The sequence below is a fragment of the Amphiura filiformis genome, chromosome 15 (assembly GCF_039555335.1).
Source record: "Amphiura filiformis chromosome 15, Afil_fr2py, whole genome shotgun sequence".
Taxonomy (NCBI): Eukaryota; Metazoa; Echinodermata; class Ophiuroidea; order Amphilepidida; family Amphiuridae; genus Amphiura; species Amphiura filiformis.
Genome location: NC_092642.1, coordinates 9,569,547 through 9,581,103, shown reverse-complemented (window position 1 = coordinate 9,581,103; position 11,557 = coordinate 9,569,547).

The following is an 11,557-nucleotide window of genomic DNA, read 5'->3' as shown; positions in this document are numbered from 1 at the left end:
AATCCAAACTCCAAAGGCATTTCCTCGGTGGTGGGATATTATTCTTACAGATATGACGTATTTTTAGGCACATCGTTATGGTTTTAACACTAAAATTGGCAAGAAACAAAATTTTGGTCAAACTGTCAGTTACGCCCTGTTGACATAAAAACGTCCGTGGCAGCTGGGTACCAAAAAGTACCCAGCTCAGATGAGTGCGTAATGTCAGGAGGAACGCACGCGTAGTGATTGCGTTTACCCAACGTGGTGTTCGCGGTAGCTGGCGCGTACATTTCTCATGCCGGTCCAATAACTGGTAAAACTGGTCAAATTCCCGCACAGCCACTAACTCTGATTAAAGTTGACAAAATTGGGCGGATTTAGGCATTAAAACGATCCGGAAAACCATTTGGTCTTTAAATAAATAATGATTTTATGAAATTGCATCAATGTATAGCAAGAAAGTCTAGGGTTTCAAGTTGTTTTCGCTGACACTTTCGGGTGATCGAGTATTTCAAATTCGCCTCAAAAAAATGCATTCATCACAGAAACTCAAAATTAATTTAATTAATCTTTCATTGAATGTAAGTTTTTCTTTTTAATGTAATTCTTTGTTTTGTTTTTTCATTTTTGTTTTATTGATATTTGTCATCTGAATCGTCTGATGTTCCAGTGTTGTCTTGTCTATAAAATAAAATTCATTATTATTTGCTATGCTTAAATATTTCGTTATAGGTCCTAGCCTACTTAGTTATATTTTATCTGTTTGTAGGCCTATGCCTCCTTCAAATTAATTTGGTCTATTAAAGTTTTAAAAAATCATGGGATAAAATCTAACATGCGCGTATTTTTTTTTTTGTTTTTGGCGCCAGCCCCCCGGGGTAAAAGCAGGGGGAGGCAAAAACGAAGGGGCGGCGGAAGAAGAAGGGCCGGCAAAAACAGGGGCGGCAAAAACGAAGGGGGCGGCGAAACGAATTAGCAAATAAAAACGGGCGCAAAAAATTGAAAAAGCATATAAAAATGTTGCTTTTAGGGCGCTGGCGCCTGAAATCCTTTTTTTTTTTTTTTTTTTTTTTTATTTTTTTTTTTTGCTTTTCACTTTTTCAAACGACCGTGAAAAAATTGGGTCAACCTTTTCTGGCTGTTAAGGAAGGGGCGGCAAAATTGTTTCTTCTTCAGCCCCCCGGGGTTGGGGCGGCCACGGTACGCCACTGTCTAAGAAACCTATTTTGCAAATTACACACATTTTTGTTCAAATTTCGTTATGAATTACGTTCTTTTAACATTAAGTTCCTTACATTTTTTAGGCCTACGCTTTTAAATTACCGATTGAAATATTTCAATCTTGTAGAGCGCTTGATTGTTGATGATAATTATTGGAATATCTAAATGGATTGAAAAAGGACTGAATTTGATTTTTGGATTGGTTCATTGCATAGACTTGTTTCCCCATGAAATCAAGTGATAGGCCTACTCCTAATTTACTGCCACGTGCGTTGCATGCGTTTCAAACCTTTGAGAATGAATGAATTGTGTTCAATTGAAAAGGAATTGGAAAGGATTTGAGTTTTGACCTTATCTTCAGTCGGCAAAAGATTGAAACAATCTTTTCAGCTGAATATTCAGGTGGAAAAGATCAGTTGCTAAAAGATAGGGATTCCAGTTGATTGATTCGAAGCCACAATGTACGTTTCCCATACGGTAGGCCTATATTAAAAATCACTGTCAGGAAAGGTTTCGTCAATTTTAAACCGAAATAACAAGGTATTAAAAAGTGAAACAAATCCCACTGGCTATTTTGGTTGCTTAACGTGGATTTTTATGGGGGGACTTAGGCTTAATTTGCGAATTATGCCCAAATTAACCAATTTCATATCGTAAGATCTGTTACGAATATGGAAGATAGGGCCTATATCGAATATTTGAATGTACAAAATAGTGTTCGTGCATAGGCATATATTTGATTGTTAAGTCACATAACTTGCCAGGTTATGCAAGGTTTGCTGATTTTTGTATATAGGCCTACTTAGGTGGCGTAGTGTTTACTTATACTAATAAAGATCCTGGTCTAAAAAATGAACTATCCATTGTGAATTATTTCAAAAAAACTAGCGTTGTAAAAAAAGATACTGTGTTATCTATTTTTTCGAGCTAGACTATTATGACCTACCGGGAATGAGAGAATGAAGATTTAGAGTCAGCCTCCATTAAAAGCCTACCTATTTGAGATATTTGTGATTTATAAGCCTGTTATCATACTTCATAGGCTATCATACTAATTTTGGCTCCGGCTTGCTCTTTATGATTATAGCGCAGTTGTTTTCATGAAAATGAGTAAAAATAACAGTCCGTTCTGAATAACATGAATAATAAATTGAACCTATAACCACTAAAAAACAACAGGAAAGCGATTATGAACGGTTTCTTGTACAATTTACGGGGTAGGCCTACAATCCATTCAAGACTAATCAATGTTGACCAACTGCAGTGGCAACACGTAAAGTTACCTCCCAATATTGCGTGCTGACTCATTTTACGCTCTCAAGACAGCATTGTCGCGCACTCACGGCGTACTCAGTGCGGAGTTCGCGATGGTTTATATCAACACGCGAAGATCAAAACAAAAGGTTCGACTTCACTACGCACCGGCCTACGCGCTATATGCGTCCTTTCTAGCCTCCTTCGGAGGCGAAGGAGCGTTCCGATTTCAATGTTTTTCTTACGGTGTGACAGGTCGGTAGCGACTCGATTGTTAACCCTGGTGGTGGTGTGCTGGTCATGATTTCATAGCTATATCTTCATCGATAAAAATCAAAAGTTCTTTAAATGCTTGATCTTAAGGGATCTAGAATGAGCGTTTATGGCGTTTCGACAATATTTTTTATGGGACATGACACCTCAGACGTATCGAATTGCATTCTGAATACGAAGCATGTCTTTCTGATATCAAATAATTTTAATTTTTTGAAAATCACGATATAATACAAATTTTATGACAAATTACAAAAATTTGATATTTTTCAAATTTTTGATATAGGCCCTATAACAGTCCTCGAAGTAAATTTTATAAATCTAATGATATATTCTTAAAGTGTATGTAGCTGGAAGGAAAAGCCGACGATCAATTGAAAATTTTGACCTTTCATATTGAAAATATGGATTTTTTTCCCCAAAAGACCTAATTTTTTTGGTGTTTTGGGGAAAAAATCCATATTTTCAATACGAAAGGTCAAAATTTTCAATTGATCGTCGGCTTTTCATACACTTTAAGTATAAATCATCAGATTTATAAAGTTTACTTCGAGTACTCTTAAATATCAAAATATCAATTTTAATGATTTGCCATAAAATGTGTATTACATTGCGAATTTCAAAAAATCAAAATTATTTGATATCAGAAGGACATTCTTCGTATTCAGAATGCAATTCGATATGTCTGATGTGCTCTAATGCCCCACAATAAATACTGTCCAAACGTTCATACCCCTTCCCTTAACCAAATAGGCCTAAATGAGTTGTCTTGTAAAATTTGTCATCCACTATTGTGTCAGTCATACATTACCTCAGGGTTCGTAGGTTTTTCAGAAACAGTTTTGCCAGTTGTGCCAAAAAACAAAATGATGGTTGTGCCGGCAAAAAAAATGGAACTAGAGATAATTTGCGCTCACAGAGCGCAGACAATCGCAAGGCATGTAATCCTTTAATGGCCGTTTGACCTGACCTTTGACCTTAATGTTTCCCGGGTCACGAGGTTTGTTGTCACCGAAATTAAGCCCCCATACCCCTTACAGACAATGAAATTACGGTATAAGATTTGACCCCAGATAACCTTTGACCTGACCCTGCAAACATATTCTCCCTGGTCATTAAGTTTGTTGTCACCGACTTTGAGTCTCGTACCCCTTACAGATGTCCCAAAAATGCATTTCTAAAATTTGACCTTTGACCTGACCCCTACAAAATGTTCCCCTGGTCATGAGATTTGTTGTCACTGAGTTTGAGCCCCATATCCCTTACAGATGTCCAGAAAAGGAAATTGTAAGATTTGACCCAAGATAACCTTTGACCCGACCCCTGCAAAGTGTTCCAAAATATTCCCCTGGTCATTAAGTTTGTTGTCACAGAGTTTGAGTCCCGTACCCATTACAGATGTACAGAAAATGCATTTCTTAAATTTGACCTCTGCATGAACTTTGACCTGACCCCTGTAAAATGTTCCCCTGGTCATGAGATTTGTTGTCACTGAGTTTGAGCCCCATACCCCTTACGGATGTTGAGATAATGCAATTGTAAGATTTTACCCCAATTGTAAGATTTTACCCCCTTAATGACCTTTGACCCCAATTCTTTGTACAACTTTTAGACACTGGCTAAAGGCGATGCAGGTATGCAAGTGACGACATTGTGTTATGTAATTTGTGGAAGAAGAAGCATTTTTAGTGAAAATCACATTTTGGCCATAATGACCTTTGGATGACCTTTGACCTCGAGTTGGTCATGTAACATTTGTCCCCCCACCCAATGGTCCTTGTGACCAAATATGGTCACATTGGCTTAAAGCATATGGCTATGATGGCTCGTTAAAAGTTTGACAGAAGAAAGAAAGAAAGAACTAGATCTGGTTACAGATCTGGACCTAGCCGGGGCCGGAAATGCCAGTCTTAACTTAAAGTTTGACCTTTGACCGGCTATTACGGACATCTCACACCATTAATGGTGCTTCACTGTAGCATGTAGGGGCTTTATCCGTCTTCCATAGGCTGAGATACAGCTACTGTTCCGTAATTTTAAACATTTTTTTGCAAATTTGACATTTTGACCTCCTTAATGACCTTTGACCTTTGAAAAAATATAAAAAAACCTCATATACACCGCGAAAATGCATTGTTAAAGTTTAAAATAAAAAAATCTACTATGCTTAGTTATGGAGATAAAAATTCTTGAAGTTATTTAGCTTAAAACCGGAAATGACGTCTAAATGACCTTTGACAAAAAAAAATAAAAATACCGTGCATACATTGGGTAACACTAATGCATATATGAAGTTTATGTCACTCTGGTCTGTTTACATTTTGAGATAAAATTTTGTTGAACATTTTTGATAATTTTGGTTTTTGACCGGAAGTAACCCCTTAATGACCTTTGACCCCAGAACTGTAGGCATCCTAAAGACCCTGGCTAGTAGCGATGCATGTGTGCTAATGGCGACTCTCTGCTATATAATTTGTAAAGACAGTGATTTTTTGAATATTTTTACAAATTTTTCAGACTTTTACCGGAAATGACCCCTTAATGACCTTTGACCTCAATTTTTAAAATAAGTTTTAAGCACTGCCACATGTTGATTCATATGCATGAGTCACATGATCATTGCATGTAATTTGTGGAAAGAGAAGCATTTTTTTTTTTTTTTTTATTTTTGACCATAAGGTCAAGGTCAAAGGTCACAGTCAGGTTAAAGTCAAATGTAAGGTTTGGCCTAGTCCAGTGGTCATTTGGCTCAAGTATGGTTGAAATCTGTCAAAGCATAAGAGAGCTAGGGCGAAACGTGGCAAGTCACGCAAAATGTCACGCTTTGTTGCCAGAAGAAGAAAGAACTAGATCTGGTTACAGATCTGGACCTAGCCGGAGCCGGAAATGGCAGTCTTAAAGTTTATGGATATCTCACACCATTAACGGTGCATCACTGTAGCATGTATGGGCTTTATCCGTCTAGATCTTCCATAGGCTGAGATACAGCTACTTTTCCGTAATTTTAAACATTTTTGTGCAAATTTGACGTTTTGACCTCCTTAATGACCTTATGACCTTTGACCCCAATATAAAAAACCCTCATATACACCGCGAAAATGCATTGTTACAGTTTAAATAAAAAAAATCTACAATGCTTAGTTATGGTGATAAAAATTCTTGAAGTTATTTAGCTTAAAACCGGAAATGACGTGTAAATGACCTTTGACCAAAAAATTAAAAATACCGTGCACACATCGGGTAACACTAATGCATATATGAAGTTTACGTCACTCCGGTCTGGTTACGTTTTGAGATATAAAAAAATGAACATATTTGATGATTTTTGGTTTTTGACCGGAAGCGACCCCTTGATGACCTTTGACCCCAAAACTGTAGACACCCCAAAGACCCTGGTTGGTAGCAATGCATGTGTGCTAATGACAACACTCTGCTATGTAATTGGTAAAAACAGTGATTTTTGAATATTTTTGCTTTCAGACCGGAAATGACCCCTTAATGACCTTTGACCCAAATTCTGTGAATAATTTATGGGCACTGGATATAGCCGATGCATATGTGTAAGTGACATCATCGTACTATGTAATTTGTGGCAGAAGAAGCATTTTGAAGATATTTGGTTTTATACCGGAAATGACCCCTTAATGACCTTTGACCCCAAATTTGTGAATATCCTATAGACACTGGATATAGCCGATGCATATGTGCAAGTGACGTTATTGTAGGATGTAACATGTAGGAGAAGAAGCATTTTGAAATTTGTTGCCAGAAAGAAGAAAGATCCGATAGCATCACAAGACCTAGCCGGTGTCCCGGCTAGGTAAAGATCCGATAGCATCACAAGACCTAGCCGGTGTCCCGGCTAGGTAATGAAAGCATGTGGCTACGATGGCTGATCATAGTGTTGACAGAAGAAAGAAAGAAGAACTAGAGCAACTGTGCCCTTTGCAAGGGCACGAGGTAAGTTAGGCGTATGACTGTGATGACATCATTACGCAGCAATACTGTGCAACGTTAAATTTGACCCGACCATTGTCTTTGGTTGACCTTTTCGGTTTCATATTCTGAGCAACGTTAAATTTGACCTCGGATGACCTTTTCGGTTTTACACTCCCCAAGTGTTAGGAATCATTTGCCGCAAGTTGCAGCCTGATCGGAGCAACTTTAAATTTGACCTGACCTTTGACCTCGAATGACCTTTGCGGTTTAATACTTCCCAGGGATCATTTCTCCCGACTTACAGCCCAATTGGAGCAACTTCAAATTTGCCCTGACCTTTGACCTCACATGACCGTTCTGGTTTTATACTCCCCAAGTGTCAGGGATCATTTCCCCCGACTTACAGCCCAATTGGAGCCACTTTAAATTTGACCTGACCTTTGACCTCACATGACCTTTGTGGTTTTATACTCCCCAAGTGTCAGGGATCATTTTCCCCGACTTACAGCCTACTTGGAGCAACTTCAAATTTGACCTGACCTTTGACCTCACTTGATCTTTGTGGTTTTATACTCCCCAAGTGTCAGGGATCATTTTCCCCGAGTTACAGCCCAATCGGAGCAACTTGTAATTTGACCTGACCTTTGACCTCACATGACCTTTGTGGTTTTATACTCCCAAAGTGTCAGGGATCATTTTCCCCGACTTACAGCCTAATTGGAGCAACTTCAAATTTGCCCTGACCTTTGACCTCACATGACCGTTCTGGTTTTATACTCCCCAAGTGTCAGGGATCATTTCCCCCGACTTACAGCCCAATTGGAGCAACTTTAAATTTGACCTGACCTTTGACCTCACATGACCTTTGTGGTTTTATACTCCCCAAGTGTCAGGGATCATTTTCCCCGACTTACAGCCTACTTGGAGCAACTTTAAATTTGACCTGACCTTTGACCTCACTTGATCTTTGTGGTTTTATACTCCCCAAGTGTCAGGGATCATTTTCCCCGAGTTACAGCCCAATCGGAGCAACTTGTAATTTGACCTGACCTTTGACCTCACATGACCTTTGTGGTTTTATACTCCCAAAGTGTCAGGGATCATTTTCCCCGACTTACAGCCTAATTGGAGCAACTTCAAATTTGACCTGACCTTTGACCTCTTGACCTTTGTGGTTTTATACTCCCAAAGTGTCAGGGATCATTTTCCCCGACTTACAGCCTAATTGGAGCAACTTCAAAATTGACCTGACCTTTGACCTCACTTGACCTTTGTGGTTTTATACTCCCAAAGTGTCAGGGATCATTTTCCCGACTTACAGCCTCATTGGAGCAACTTCAAATTTGACCTGACCTTTGACCTCGCATGACCTTTGTGGTTTTATACTCCCAAAGTGTCAGGGATCATTTTCCCCGACTTACAGCCTAATTGGAGCAACTTCAAATTTGACCTGACCTTTGACCTCACTTGACCTTTGTGGTTTTATACTCCCCACGTGTCAGGGATCATTTCCCCGACTTACAGCCCAATTGGAGCAACTTTAAATTTGACCTGACCTTTGACCTCACATGACCTTTGTGGTTTTATACTCCCAAAGTGTCAGGGATCATTTTCCCCGACTTACAGCCTAATTGGAGCAACTTCAAATTTGACCTGACCTTTGACCTCACTTGACCTTTGTGGTTTTATACTCCCAAAGTGTCAGGGATCATTTTCCCCGACTTACAGCCTAATTGGAGCAACTTCAAATTTGACCTGACCTTTGACCTCACTTGACTTTTGTGGTTTTATACTCCCTAAGTGTCAGGGATCATTTTCCCCGAGTTACAGCCCAATCGGAGCAACTTGTAATTTGACCTGACCTTTGACCTCACATGACCTTTGCGGTTTCATACTCCCCAAGTGTCAGGGATCATTTTCCCCGAGTTACAGCCCAATCAGAGCAACTTTAAATTTGACCTGACCTTTGACCTCACATGACCTTTGTGGTTTAATGCGGTCATATTTCAACATTTTACTTACCCCTCACCCCCTTATTCACCATTATTGCGTCATCTGTAGAAACTATATAGTGGGATTATTGATTTTCATAAATGCATCATGGGAAGGCGTGATGCAGTTTTAGCCAAGATATCACCCCCCCCCCCACACACACACCCCCACCCTATAGCCATCAGTGGAAATGATGTAGCTGTTTATATCTAGCATACAGGCATCACATCACAAGTTACACTCAAGATATGTAACAAAATTGGCATCTGAACATACCTCAGTTTGTTTCGTGTGAATCGCCCACTGGGCTGTTCCAGTTGAAATTCATACAACCTCTCCGGAACACATTATCTTAATCTCCCACACAGGGCGTGTGAATTTCGAATGGGCCTACCTCAATGGGTGACTCCATTTGTAATATTCACTCCCTGTGTGGACGATTCCAGTCATGTCTTGCATGAAGGGTGTATGGATTGCAGTTGGAATAGCCAAAATTTACACGTTTTGATGTATGGATTGCAGCTGCAATAGCCAGGCAGCGACTGGTATGATAGAGCCGGCAACTTGTGAAACCGCCCGGCCGTATGACATTTTCCACACGGTTGACGATGGAAATATACTGAATTTAGAGAATGCACGGCATTCACCACCTGGCAATAGACGAATCCAGACGAAGTTTTACAAGTTTTGAAGCACAGACAGCAGAACCATTGCTTGTTTATCAAAACACTAGACTAGATGTCTCCATGTTTTGCCCCTAATTATAATGGGGGTGCGGCACATATGAGGCAAAAATGACCATTTTGACCCCTGTGACCCCCTGGATGACCTCCGATATTAAAACTTTTTAAGACTTTTGTAGCCACTGACCCAATACGGCTTGCCTATGCGTTTGGTCGAAATCCGATCACGGATGTAGCACTAGTAGTCAATTGTGAGAAAGAAAGAAAGAACTAGACTTAGCTGTGGTCTAAGACCACGAACACAGCCGTGCTGTGACCCCTTATTGACATTTGACCCCAAAATATATGAAAGTCCCATAGACATTGGCTAGTGTCAATGTACATTTGCATGTGGCATCACTATGCCATGTTACTTGTGGCAGTAGGGGCATTTTGAAGGTTTTTCGTCTCAGACCGGAAGTGACCCCTTGATGACCTTTGACCCAAAATAAAAAATACCACATATACACTGGGTAACCACAATTCATATATGAACATACCGTTACTGACCTTTGTTTTTCTTAGCTAATAAAAATGTTTTGAAGGTATTTCGTTTTATACCGGAAGTGACCCTTTAATGACCTTTGACCCCAAATCTGTGTACACCACATATACACTGGGTAACACCAATGCATGTGTGCAAGTGGTATCACTGTCCTACGTAATTTGTGGAAGAAGATGCATTTTATAAGTATTTCGTTTTATACCGGAAGTGACCCCTTAATGACCTTTGACCCAAAATTAAAAAATACCACATATACACTGGGTAACCACAATTAATGTGTGCATATACCGTTACTGTCCTACGTTTTTCTTAGCTAATAAATTTTTTTGAAGATATTTCGTTTTATACCGGAAGTGACCCCTTAATGACCTTTGACCCCAAATCTGTGTACACCCCATATACACTGGGTAACACCAATGCATGTGTGCAAGTGATATCACTGTCCTACGTAATTTGTGGAAGAAGATGCATTTTATAAGTATTTCGTTTTATACCGGAAGTGACCCCTTAATGACCTTTGACCCCAAATTAAAAAATACCACATATACACTGGGCAACCACAATTTATATGTGCATATACCGTTACTGTCCTACGTTTTTCTTAGCTAATAAAAATTTTTGAAGATATTTCGTTTTATACCGGAAGTGACCCCTTAATGACCTTTGACCCCAAATCTGTGTACACCCTATAGACACTAGGTAATTACAATACATGTGTGCAAGTGGCGTCACTGTCCTACGTAATTTGTGGGAGAAGCTGCATTTTAAAGGTTATTTCGTTTTATACCGGAAGTGACCCCTTAATGACCTTTGACCCATATAAAAAAATATCACATATACACTAGGTAACTGCAACTCAGATGTGAACATACCGTTACTGCCCTATAGTTTGTTTAGCTAATAAAAAATTTTGAACGTATTTCGTTTTATACCGGAAGTGACCCCTTAATGACCTTTGACCCCAAATCTGTGTACACCATATAGACACTGGGTAATATCAATGCATGTGTGCTAGTGGCGTCGCTGTCCTATGTAAGTTATGGGAGAAGATGCATTTTTAGTTGAAATCACGTTTTTGACCCCTATGACCTCTGCGTGACCTTTGACCCCATGAGTTTCATGTAACTTGTAGGTGCACGGTGAATGACCATTGTGACCAAGTTAGGTCAAAATCGATGTAAACATGTGAGTGCTAGAGCAATGTAAAAATTGACAGAAGAAGAAGAAGAAGAAGAAAGAACATGTAAGAAAAAAGACACAGCCGTGACTAACGTCACGGCTGTGTAAAAAAGAAAGAAAGAAAAAAGAACCTGTAAGAAAAAAGACACAGCCGTGACTAACGTCACGGCTGTGTAAGAAGAACTGACCAAAAACAGAACACTCGCAAATTGGAAATTTGCGATTGTAAAAACTAAAAATGTGCTTTTTTTACACAGCCGTGACGTTAGTCACGGCTGTGTCTTTTTTCTTACAGGTTCTTTCTTACACAGCCGTGACGTTAGTCACGGCTGTGTCTTTTTTCTTACAGGTTCTTTCTTTCTTTCTTCTTACACAGCCGTGACGTTAGTCACGGCTGTGTCTTTTTTCTTACAGGTTCTTTCTTTCTTCTTTACACAGCCGTGACGCTAGTCACGGCTGTGTCTTTTTTCTTACAGGTTCTTTACCTAGC